At 49.9% G+C, this 12,643-nt stretch overlaps 1 pseudogene; it reads left to right on the plus strand.

Annotated features, from left to right (window-relative positions):
- The first annotated feature begins 643 nt into the window (after positions 1–643).
- LOC126488970 (uncharacterized) lies at positions 644–737 on the plus strand (annotated as a pseudogene).
- The last annotated feature ends 11,906 nt before the right edge of the window (positions 738–12,643 follow it).

Consider the following 12,643-nt stretch of genomic DNA (forward strand, 5'->3'; position numbering starts at 1 on the left):
GTGGTGGCGCACGCCTTTAATCCCAGCACTCGGGAGGCAGAGGCAGGCAGATCTCTGTGAGTTCGAGACCAGCCTGGTCTACAGAGCTAGTTCCAGGACAGGCTCCAAAGCCACAGAGAAACCCTGTCTCGAAAAACCAAAAAAATAAATAAATAAATAAATAAATAAAAATAAAAAATAAAAAAAAATCTAAACTGTGGTTATAGGCTGGATGAGGATAACCCCAGCACCACCTGCCCTTCATTAATTTTCTTTTAAAATTTTATTATTGTGTGCATGTGTGTTTATCATGCATGCCTGTGAACCATGCGAATGCAGTAATTGCAGACATCAGAAGAGGGCGAAGGATCCCCTGGAACTGGTGTTATAAAAAGTTATGAGCCTCTATGTGTGTGCTAGGAATCAGACCCAGGTCCTTTGAAAAAGCAGCCAGGGCTCTTGACTGAGTCACCTCTCCAGCTTCATATCTTTCCTGTTTGAAATTAAGCAACCTTTATTAAGTTAAAAGTCACATGCAGTTTGGGGACTTCTAGATCCTTCACAGATATGTGGAACCATGGTCACAAGCTATAGCATTTTTTTCTCATCTTAGAGAGACTGCTCAGTGGTTAAGACACTTTCTACTCTTGAAAGAGGACCTTGGGTGCTCGCTTCGGCAGCACATATACTAAAATTGGAACGATACAGAGAAGATTAGCATGGCCCCTGCGCAAATTCGTGAAGCGTTCCATATTTAAAAAAAAAAAAAAAAAGAAAAGAAAGAGGACCTTGGTTCAGTTCCTAGTATCCACATGGTGATTCCCAACTGTCTGTAACTCCAGTCCAGGGGATCCAATGCCTTCTGGCATCTTCAGGCTCTAGGCATGGTACGCAGATATACATGTAAAAATCCATATACATAAAATAAAAAAATAAATGAATTTTTAAAAAATCTTTTCCCTGTTTCCCACTTAATTCATTTGTTCTTATTTGAATGTTTGTGCCCCTCATTTCACAGTTGAAATCTTTGGTTTTGGAGACAAGGTTTCTCTACATAGCCCAGGCTGGCCTTAAGCTCGAAACCCTCTGCCTTTGACACTCACGTACTGGGGTTCCAGGCTTGTGTCATAGTGACTAACCTACATTCCGAAATATTTTTAAAATATGTGTTTTATTTTTAATCATGTGTATGTGTATGTGAGTGGGGGCATGTGTGTGGGTGTGTGGGTGTGTGGGTGTGTGGGTGTGTGGGTGTGTGGGTGTGTGGGTGTGTGGGTGTGTGGGTGTGTGGGTGTGTGGGTGTGTGGGTGTGTGGGTGTGTGGGGCATGTGCATGTATTGGATTTAGAAAAGGGTGTTGGGTCCTGTGGCGCTGGAGTTCAGGGAGTTGTGAGCCATCCAGACAAAGGTTCTTAGAAGTAAACTCAATATTTGGAAAGACAGCAAGCAGTCTTAACTGCTGAACCTTCTCTTCATAGGAGTTTCTTCTGTGTGAAAGCTTCTTGTGAAATGGAGACTGTTTACAGTGAGCACCCAACCCACGAAGGTGCTAAGTATGCATCCGGCACCACTGTATAGCTTTGGGAATGGTTTAAACTTTTTATTTTGCATAGTTTTAAATTTGTAAATGATTTAAATGTTTGTACGTGTATGTGTGTGTGCGTACTTCTATATATGTGCAGCGTACTTGTGCAGGTGCCAGCAGAGGCCACAAGAGGGCACCAGATCCTCTGGAACTGGAGTTGTGAACAGCCCCGTGTGGGTGCTGGGACCTGAACTTGGGTCCTTAGCAAAAGCTGCAGGTGTTCTTAACTGTGGAGTCATTTCTCCAGCCCTAGTCCCATGTTTTGCCTTTTATATTTATGTCATGTGTGTAGATTTGTGCATGTGTGTGCATGTGTACACATACATGTTTGTGATTATGCATGTGTGTATGTGCTCTGGAGAGTATGTGGAAGTCAGAGGATGACTTCCAGGAGCTGGTTTTCTCCTTCTACCATCTAGGTCCTGGGGTGTCATTTAAGCGTTCAGTCTCGGCAGCAAGCGCCCTCATGTTGACCCCATAATTTGTCTTCCCTCTCTGGTCCAGGGGCATCTCTTGTATTTATTTTGCTTCGGTTCTTCCTTTCCATTCATAGAATTTAGAGCAGTTACTGGGGCAAGGGAACTGGATAGCTAATGTAGAGGTTCCCCTTTTTGAAATTACTGTGGCTATAGAGCCTGACTTAGGAATGGGAATGATGTGAGCCCTACAGAGACATTCTGTCAAGTTCAGTGTCCTTGTTTTAAAAACTTTCCACAGAACCCCATTTTCCTTTCTTAGGTATTTAAATTAACAGCCACAACCCCTTCTCCTCTGTTCTGTACAACTCAGACAGTGTCAGAGTCTGTCAGCTCAGACCCTGGGAGAAGGCAAGACCCCACCACTGTAGGCGTTACTTTTAGCTGTATGTAGATCCATAGTTCAGAGCACTGGCTGCTCTTCCAGAAGACCATGGTTCAATTCCCAGCATCCACAGGGTAGCTCAGAACTCGAATTCCAGCTCCAGAACATCCAGTGTTCTTTGTCCTCACCAGCCACTGTACAAATGCACAGACATACATGTATACACACACACACAGAGAGAGAGAGAGAGAGAGAGAGAGAGAGAGAGAGAGAGAGAGCTAGAGAGAGCTTGTGTATCTAGAAGCTTTTAAAGCCACAGTTGGTGAGCATTCCCTCCTCCTGTAGAGACAAGAAAAGAGGATTGATTCACTCTCTCTAGAATATTCCAGATGAGTATGCCTGACCTATGACGTTTCATTACAGGAAAATGATGTCAGAAATTAAGAGAACTGACACAGAAAGGCGCAAGGTTCAGAGATCAGGGGGTGCTGCTCAAAGACCCAGGATTTCTTAATCTGGCCCGGAAGCCAGATGTCTGTCCCTAAATTCTCCTTCTTGGGGACCCGTGTTCGTGGAGAAAAAAAATCCTGTGCCATTTGCAGCTGGACTGGAAGGCCAGTACCAAAGAAGAGCAGCAGTACTGAGTGTGGAGTGGAGGGGGAGGTAGGGCTGGTGGCTGTTTTGCCCCCTAAGTTTTCCTTGGGTGGGTCCGGGTTGCAGCCAAGGAAAACAAGAGCCTGGTTCTCCCTTCCCAGCCCCCCAAACCGGGGCTTTACAATTACCGTCTGGAAAAATCTTCCACCTCTCCTGGTTGTCCTCCTGCAGGCCCCCAGCCCAGGGAGGGGAGGTCCGCTCTGCTGGCAGTAAGGGACACGACTTTCAGGGTCTGGAAACAAGATGGGCTTTTCCCTCAAGGGACTCACAATCTTTGCGAAAACCAGACAGACCTTGGGCGTAGCGGGAAAAGCTTCTTTATTACACACTGAAATTCCATCCACGGGGAAACTGGTCGGACCATTGAGCCAGCCTCCAGCTGAACAGCCAAGCGCAGGGCAGCCGGCTCCAGCCTTAGTCCTCCCCTGGTGCCCTAGACCCCGCTCCTATTCTGCCAGCCATCAAATTTCCGCTGCCTGATCTGTGTCCTGGCGGCGTCTAGGTCCGCCCCGACCGAAAAATCCAATCCGTTTGCAAAGAAATGATTGGAGCCGGAGGGCTGGGGTGAAATGGAAGACATTCCCCCGTCTGCGCAATTTCTCTTATCTCACTGTCCTCTGCCTGGGCCAAGATGTCCCCACCCGGTGAAATAGAAGTGAGAAAGGATGTTAAGAGGAGTTGCTTTTTTCTGCGAACCCCTCGTCGCTCCCCACCCAGCTGATTTCCTGCCCTGACTCCCGCACCGGGCTAGGGCGCCAACTAAATCTGATGAAAATGCAATTGCCAAGTCGTTAAGGTATTTGAATTTAAAAAAAAAAAAAAGGAAAAAAAAACTCCTGAGAAAGAAAGTATTTGATGGCTAATAATCTCATTTCAATATAATGGGACCTTCTTCTACAGAGAGCAAGACAGGTTAAGAGATATAATTATGACTTCGCAAACTCTCTCCCAACCGCGGGAGACACGCTGACAGGTCTGTGCGAGGCTGCGCCCAGCTTCTCTTGCTTGGAGGATAGACGCTTTGTCTGCGCGGCCGGTTAAAGACACGCGGTCCCTTTTCAACCCCCAGCTCGGCCTACATTGCAATTTAACTGTCAGCGGCGTCCTCTCTCGGGGATTGAGCGCTAGGGCAGGGGGTTGGGTGACTGAAGGGAAACCGGACTTGGAGGAGAGGCATCGAGGGTCTGACCGGTCAAACGCTGCTGGACCCGGAACCCCAAGGTGGAGTTTCAAATCTGATCCCACCAGGGGCTCTTTTAAAGGGCGTCTACACCGCAGGGTTCAGGACGAGCAGCGGTCGGGAGGACTGGAGGGGTACAGATTTATTGTCCGCGTCCAAAGTGGTGCTTTTGATCCGAAATGAATAGATTCTGGTGGGCTTGCTCGGCCTCGGGGGCGAAAGAAATAGTCTCAGGAAGCTGAGTGACCCCGGACTCTGGAAAAAATGTCTACTTGCCCCTTTACTACACTAGTAGAGAAACTCCCTAAAAACTTAGGAAAAGAATTCTCCCGGGCTCACATCTGTTCTCTTAACCAAAGTATAAAGAAGGGGATCTCTAAAACGCTGGACACGTCTGTGAGGGAAAGGTGTGTGCCCGCAAGCGGGCGGCCCGTACACTTAACGAGTACTGGTGTTCAGGTCCAAAGAATACAGGGGGCGGGGGAGAAGGGGAGTCAAGGATCGGTACTACCGAGGAGTCCGAGTAATACAGTCAGCCAGACGCGCTCCTTAGTAACGCAGGTGCACAGATCACCAGGGGGCGAGCTAAAATGTTCAGGAATGCGTGTGCGCGCCTGTGCACGCACGACGTCTCGGGAACTGGGAGAGAAGAAAGTCCCTGCTGGGAGAGGTACTTAGGGTGGGTGGTCAGACGCCAGGTGCAGAATATGGGGAGTGGAAGTGAGGCAAAGGTTTACACCTAATTTCTAGGTCAGTTCGGCCCACCTTCTCTGAGAAGGAATTCGAAGGATGCGGGCGCACCGCCGACCCTCCCCAAAATTCGCTAGGCCTCGAGGCTCCGCAGAACTCCGACGGTAGTAGCCCTTAGGGGAATGAAATCTTGGGGGAATCCCAGGGTGCGGCAGGCGAAGGAGACCGCTAGGTCACTGAGCGCAGCGACTCCTGGAGTAGGTGGCTTCATCTTGCCAAGATTTCAGATTTTCAACGGCACACACAGCTACTGGCCTCTCTAGAACCATTCCAAAGCGAGGGTGGCGCTGTCACGTCCTCGGTGGCTACGTTTCCTACCTCCCAGCAGAATTCGGAGCCGCCTGGGGACATCTTCCCCTTGAAGTCTTAAAATCTTTAGCAAATCATGCTCACAGCGAGCCTGGTTGCATACTCCCTCCCGGTTATATGCTAACCTTTTGCCCTTGTCGGGCCCACCGTGGTCAGGCTGTGCCAGGTTTTTCCCGCGTGGGAACTCGATGTCTTTCCCCATTGCTAGATGATACGTGAATACGTGTAGAAGCGGTCCCCAACCTTGATCTATTAGGCTTCCTGTCACACCCCCCCCCAACGTGCCCTTCCCTCTTTGGGGTTTAATGACTCCTAGCACTGAGAGCTGGTGAGCACTGGGTGCTGCTCTCGGATGACCCACGGTGATGGGGGATGAGGGATCCCTCATGCTGATGGCTCTGGGGGAAAAGGACAGCTCTGGACGTCTAGTTGTGCTGCCCTGGGTTTCGTGTGTGTGTGAGTGTGTGTGTGTTGGGGGGGGGGCTCAGAGTGCGAGTGCGTCGCCGCCGTAGGGGTCAGGGGCGAAGGGGCAGGCGGAGGGCAGCTCGCGGGGAGCCGGCGTGGAGGCTCAGGTTACCCGGCCTGGCCCTCCCACCCGCAGCTCGTGCGCGGGGGCCGGGGCAGGCTCCGGCCGTTTCCCCTGCTGTTTGCATTTCTCTGGCAGGCGGCGGGGATCGGCTTGAAAGGAATGGCCTTGGTTTGGAACGGTGTTTATTTTTCTTAACTAGCCGGTGCGGACAGACGACCCCGTGAGCGAGGCGACGGGACCCGGCTGATCCTAAGCTTGGGAAAGGGGTCAGGACTGGGGCCAGTCGGACTAAAAGGGGAGCTGGGAATGGGCTTTGGTCCCCTCACCCACTGCGGCTGGGCTGGGGGAGGGTTCGTGGCTGGCCAGAGGATGACGTTGTTACTTGTGGGCAAACAGACCTTATACTGTAGTTGCCTTAAGATTTGACCTTGCACGAGGCCGGGCAGTCAAGTGGCAAACCTTTTGATTTTGACGACCTGTTTTCTGGGATTTAAGTTCGTTGATTCTGAATTTTAGTTCTAATACCTGTAAGACCTTTGTGACTCAGTTTCCTCGCTCAAAGGGCTCTCGCGTAGCGCTTTGCTCAGTGGATGTAAGGCTTTATAATAGCATCATTTAGGGCAGAGCCTGGAATTGGTGAGAGATCTATTTATACATCAGCCCTTTTGATGGGGGCGGTGGCCACCTGAGGATGGACGGAGTGGAGGAACAGACGGCAAGGGTGGGGCCCCCAGGGAAAGGCTGGAGATGGGGGCCCAGGACTCTCGAGCTGTAGAAAAGAAGTGATGGCTGGGGAAGGGTTCTGAGCGTTTTGACAGAAGAGGAATAAAATGCAAATGATATTCAAAGCAAGATGCTAATGAGTTTCTATTCTTTGAGCGGCTACAGCCCAGGTCCACGGTGACGCTAGAGCTGGAGAGAACTCGAGGCCCGGGGGAGGGTCCAGGAGCCCGAGTCTCGGGTGTGCACCGTGACTCAGAGTGTGCGTGTGTGAGTGTGTCGCGAGCTTCTTCCTCCGGAATGTGCGGTGAGGGCTCCGGGTGTGCTCACACCGACATAAAAATGAGGTCAGGGAAGGTCGTTCCACTCTGCCGCATAAATCAAGGAGGAAAGGGGAGTGGATGTGAAAGACGGTCCCAGGAGACTGTGGGGGGGAGGGGGAGGGAGGGAGAGAGAGAGAAGTAGGGAGGGAGGAAGGGAGGAAAGAGGGAGGAGAGAAAAGTTCCATGTAGATTGTAAGAAGGGGGTTTAAGGCTCTTCAACCCTGAGCTTCCTGTGCCCAGAAACAGACAAGACGACCCCTTCCCCGAGATTCTTAACACGTACGTTCTTTCTGTCCTTTATCTCTTTGTGTCTGTCTCTCTCTCCAACCTCTCCTTCTCCCTCCAGGGTCTTCCTTTGTAGGCCTGGCTATGTTGGAACGTACTATATAGACCAGGCTAGCCTTGAACTCACAGTAATCTGTCTGTTTCCCAGTGTTGGGATTAAATGCGTGTGCCACCCCTCACTCTTAGTTTAAACCGTCCTGTCTTAGTGCTTTTTGTGCAAATCGTGAAAACCCTGCACCCAGCCTCCTCCTGAGTATTCAAACCCTCACTCATGTGCAATTTCACACTTGTTACTCCTGGGCACAAAACTGGGCTCTGGAGTGGGAGAGGGGTGGGTGTCCCTGAGGAGACCTCAGTGAAGCATTCTGGAGATGGCTGCCCTTTGCCATCCATTTGCCTCACGACTCTAGCCTGGGCATATCAGACTCCTCATCTCCCCCAAGTAACTTGGGTACTGTCACCTCCCCCATCTCTCTGCTCCCTGTGTGCACCAGGGAAGGACTTGCTCTTACAATGCCTCCCTGTGCCCAGCTGGGTGATCCTGGTGGGATGATCTCCTCCGGAACCCAGGCTGCCCCAGAACTGGAGCAGACAAGAAATTTCCAGGCTACTCTTGTTCCCAGAGGAAAGTGGGGGCGGGAACCTCCAATTTCCTACAATGGGAGATGTAAGTCAAGAAAAATGAATGGGTGAGAGGGTCACCCTGTCTTGGAAACATCTCCATGGTGACCAGGAGCTGTGTTCCTGGTTGGCGTGATGTCCACTGGCACTGAGAAGGGCAGAAGGCGTCCTGGGCTGGATGGCACCTGTGCCTGGGCCTGCGTCAGATTCCTTCTCCACTCTCCGGACAATAAGACACGACGTGGCTTTCTGCACAGTGGGTACAGCCAGGTGCACCCCAGTACATATTGAATTAAATGCCAAAGGGCCAACACCAGCAGAGCCCTTGCGTGTCCACATTTGCTTGGTCATGCATTCATTCCACAGACGGTGAATTTCTTCCAAATGTCCAGCGATGTAATGATAGCGGTTGTGGGTGGGGTGCTTATGCTTTTCCTGGGTAGAAAGACAGCAGTCGGGTGATACAAATGTGTGGCTCCAGGTAGAGCATCTTCCTGCTAGAAAGAGACAGTGCTTGCCCAGGACCGCATGGGGGAGGAGGAGGAGGCCGACTTCTGGAGGGACAGTGTGGGTGGCAGAGAGGACCCCAAATGCAGAGTCACATGTGGGAGGGGTCTGATCTGGATCAGGGAGGCTGTGGGGCAGAGGTCAACAGATGGTCAGGTGGGCCCAGATGATGGTGTGGAGTTTTGTAAGCCCTGCTGGGGGGGCCTTGGACCATGAATCAGGTGGGAAGGACTGTCATCATTTGATTTATGTTCTTTAAAAATGGTCCACAAAGACCAAGGGGATTTAACTAAGTTATCTTGGTTCTTCAGGGTTATGAGTTTTAAATTGCCCTGTTTCAACTGGAGAATGTTGGACATGTAGGCCAGTTGATGTCCTCCACTCCCGACAATACAAGTTTGAAAAACAGTCTGGAACTGGACAGTAGGTAGGATCTCTAAGAAATAGGCCACCCTCAGAATCCGGCCGTTGAGGTCCCTAGGACCCCTATTTCTGAGGGTGTCTAGTGTTTATACCGCATAACTCCTGCCAGCCTTACCCTGGGACTGTTCCGGACTGCGAGACAGCTGTGTGTGTGTGTGTGTGTGTGTGTGTGTGTGTGTGTGTGTGTGTGTGTGTGTGTGTATGCGCACTCTGTAAAGTGACATCCAGGCTTTTTGTGGTGCGGGTTTCAGACTGGATGCTGGAAGCCGCCAGGTGGTCTCACACCGCCCCCTAGCTGCAAGGAGGGACACTGCTCAGAAGTCCATACCAGATGCAGAGCTGTTCCAGGGCGACAGGGGGCGCAGGTACAGGTTTATGGGTTTCTGCCAGGTGCCAGGTGTTTGGCATCAGAGTAACTCAACGGAGATTTGGGCTTCCGGGGTAACTTCATCCCTGAAGTTCTGACAAGCAAGGTGCTTGGGTAAAAGGATGGGCGGGGGAGGAGGGTGCTTCTGCAACCTCGGTGTCAGGGAGCAGATGAGCCAACCTCCCTTTTCTAACAGCAAGGTGCAGAGATCCCTGCTTGGTGTCAGCTCCATTTTAGCGCTGGGAACCATTCTCCGTCCTCTGCTGCCTCCTAGTGGGCACGAATGACATCGCCATTGTCAGACAAGGGATGTGAAAGTTCTGTGATCAGGGTGCAGAACACCCTAGGGCTATGTGGTAGCCCACCTAACACCAGGGTTGTTACCTCCAATAAGCTTTCTTCTTTTAAGGATAGTTCTCACTGCGTAGTCCTGGTTGGCCTGGAAATCCATATATAGACCAGCTATTCTCAATTTCTCAGAGATCTACCTGTTCCTGCTTCCGGAATGCCTCTGCTCCAAGTCTGCACTGACCCACACCTAACCACGGGCTTTCAGAGGAGTCACCGAGGTTCAGCCATCTGGTTCAGAGCAAGAGTCGTGTTTTAATCGTGGAGAATACAGACAAAACGATCCCTCGAGGTTGTTCACGTGTCTGCCAGAAAAATTAGAATTTGTGCCCACATAAAAGCCCATAAATAACGGCTCATAGCAGCTGTCTAATAGTCCAAAAGAAACAAGCCAGACTGCCCCCACTTCTCCATAGAACTTCAGTTTAAAAGCCGTTTATTGCATTTGTTTATTTGTGCACACGTGCCACAATGTGCATGTGGAGGTCAGAGGACGGGCTGTGGGAGTCAGTTCTCTCCTTCCACCGTGTGGGTCCTGGGGATGGAACCCAGGTTGTCAGCCTTGGTGGCAAGGGCTGTTACCCACTGAGCCATCTCGCCAACCCTGACCTTTAAACTTTAAATAATTACAAGCACACAGACAGTTCAAAGACAGTGCTCAGAGGTCCCAGGTTCCCTTCACAGAGATCCACCTGTCTCTGCCTCCTGAGTGCTGGGATGAAAGGCGTGTGCCACCACTGTCTGACTTTCATCTTCAATTTAACGGACATGCAATATATGTTTTTCTGAAAATCAATTATGTCCTGGTGATGTAATGCGTGCCTGCTAGTGCACAGAGACCCACATGCCAACTGTGACTGCACGTGTGCTAGTGCACACAGATCCACATGACAACTGTGACTGCATGCTTGCTGGTGCATACAGAACCACGTGACACCCTGCGAATCCACAGCTGTAGTGCACACACCTCCACATGGCACCCTGTGACGCAGATGTGGCCTCGTTTATCAGCTCCTCCTCCATTTGTGTCCATTTGATTGGTTTCTAAGCATGACCACTGTCTACAAAGCCATAACAAACATTTTCTTTTTCCCATACTAATTTTATTGATTTCGAGAACTTCACATCATGAACTCTGAGCATCCTTAATTCCCAGTACTCCCAGGTCCACCCCCACTTTTGGGATCCCCCAAAAGAAGAAGAAAATGAAAGGAAGGAAGACAAAACATAAGTCCTTTTTTTTTTTTTCCCACGGTCAACCAACAGCTTTTGAGACTGAATTTTCTCACAACCGCTATCACTGCTGGGAACAGCCAATCTTAAATTGTTATGAATTTGATGGTTACAAAATGATCCTCTCAATGTTGTTTTTAATTTGCATCTTCAGTGATAAATCTCATCTTGTCTTTTGTGCATGGTGGTCAGTCCCTTAGAGAAAACCAAGTCCTTCCCCACCTGTGTCCCCACCAGAAGCCACCAGAAGCCATCAGCTGTGGAGAGCTACACTTCAGCATCTTTACCACAATCTTAAGAGTTCTTTTCCATGACTTTCTATCTCGGGTGTTACTTTTTCAGGGGGTGGGCATAGGCATTGTCACAGAAGCCTTCTGTGTCCCTCTTTCTCAACAGTGAGTCAGCAGTCATCAATACCATGACAAAAGTAACTTCCTTGCCCTTTACAGTCATCAGGAGTACGGATCATGGACTTCTACAGGATCTGGTGACAGTGTGGACCACAGACATCCACATGGTCTCCAGTGTCAGCATGTGCCACTGACCTCAGCGTGGTCTCCGGTGACAGTACAGACCACAGACATCAGCACAGCCCTCTGCGCTGCATCTGCCTAGGTCGTCAACTGCCCTCAGGTGGCAGCTCAGGCAACTCACATCAATAGCCCTTGGTGTCAATACAACTTTCGGACATCAACAAGGCTTTAGGCTGCATCACAGACCACGGACACCCGCAGGGCCTTCGGTGGTCAGCGCAGACCTCAGACATGGTCCTTGGTGGAAGCAGAGACCTGAACATCACCGTGACCTCAGGCGGCAGGTCACCTACGGCCTCCAGTGGCAGCATGGCCCTCAGACAGCAGCATGACTTTGGGCTGTAGTGATAGCTTTTTATGTCTTTCTCTTGGTACACACATCATTTGTCCTCCTTTGTAGTTACCAGAAGTGGAATTGTCAGCAGGAAGTGGATGTACATGTAATAGTTTGATAAATCTGGCTAAACTGTTTTCCTAAGGATGCGTGAATTCCTTCAGCTTTTGCGACTGAATTTCCTCACAACCACCATCGCCGCTGGGAATAGCCTGGCTTTTAAGTTGTTATCAATTTGATGGCTACAAAAGATCTGCCCATTGTTGTTTTTAATTTGCAGCTCCCATTTACTGATAGAGTTGATCTCACCTTTCATATGTCACCTTCCTGTGGACGTTTCTCTGGGCGGCAGCTTCCATTGTTCTGCTCCTTCTATTCAGTTGTCGCCTCTTACTTATCAACCCCAAAGTCCCCTTTGTATTTTGGATAGTCATCTTTGTGTATCATAATTACTACTATTTAAAAATATCTTCTGTGGTATCTTTTGACATATGTATGCATTGTTTTTCAGAGGACCGAGGAGATGGCTCAGGTAAAGGGCTTGTTATGCAACCGTGAGGACCTGAGTTCAATCCCCAGCATCCACATGAAAAGCCAGGCGTGGTGAAGTTACCCTTCTGAGGAGGGGTAGACAGGGGCTTTCTAGGGCAAGCTGCCTAGCTAGACAGCAGAATTGGTGAGGTCTAGGTTCAATCTAGAGACCCTGCCTCAATGAATAAAGTGGAGGATGATGAGGAAGGCCTCCAATGTTGATTTTGGGTTTCCACTTTCACATGTACACATGCACGTACTCACACTTGTCTGCACATATGCACACATATATATTCAAACATATATGCACACGCATACACATGCAGAAAAGAAAAGAGAGAACCAAGGTGGATGGCTCCTGAGTAAGAACACTTGAGCTTGGCTTCTGGCCTCCTCGTGCACACTCACATGTGCATCCACATGTGTTCCTGCATGTACATAAACATGCACCCTCCCTGTATTAGTCAGAGGTTTCTAGAGTTATAAGAGCTTATAGACAGAATCTTTCTATCTATAGAAAGGGGTTTGTTAGGATGGTTTGAAGGCTATGGCCCAGGTAATCAAACAGTGACTGGCTGAGAACAGAAAGTCTAAGAGTCCAGGAGTTGCACTCTCTGAGGCTGGATTTCTCA

This window comes from Alexandromys fortis, unplaced genomic scaffold, assembly GCF_014885135.2.
Source record: "Alexandromys fortis isolate MF-2015 unplaced genomic scaffold, M_Fortis_MF-2015_v1.1 scaffold_212, whole genome shotgun sequence".
Classification (NCBI taxonomy): Eukaryota; Metazoa; Chordata; class Mammalia; order Rodentia; family Cricetidae; genus Alexandromys; species Alexandromys fortis.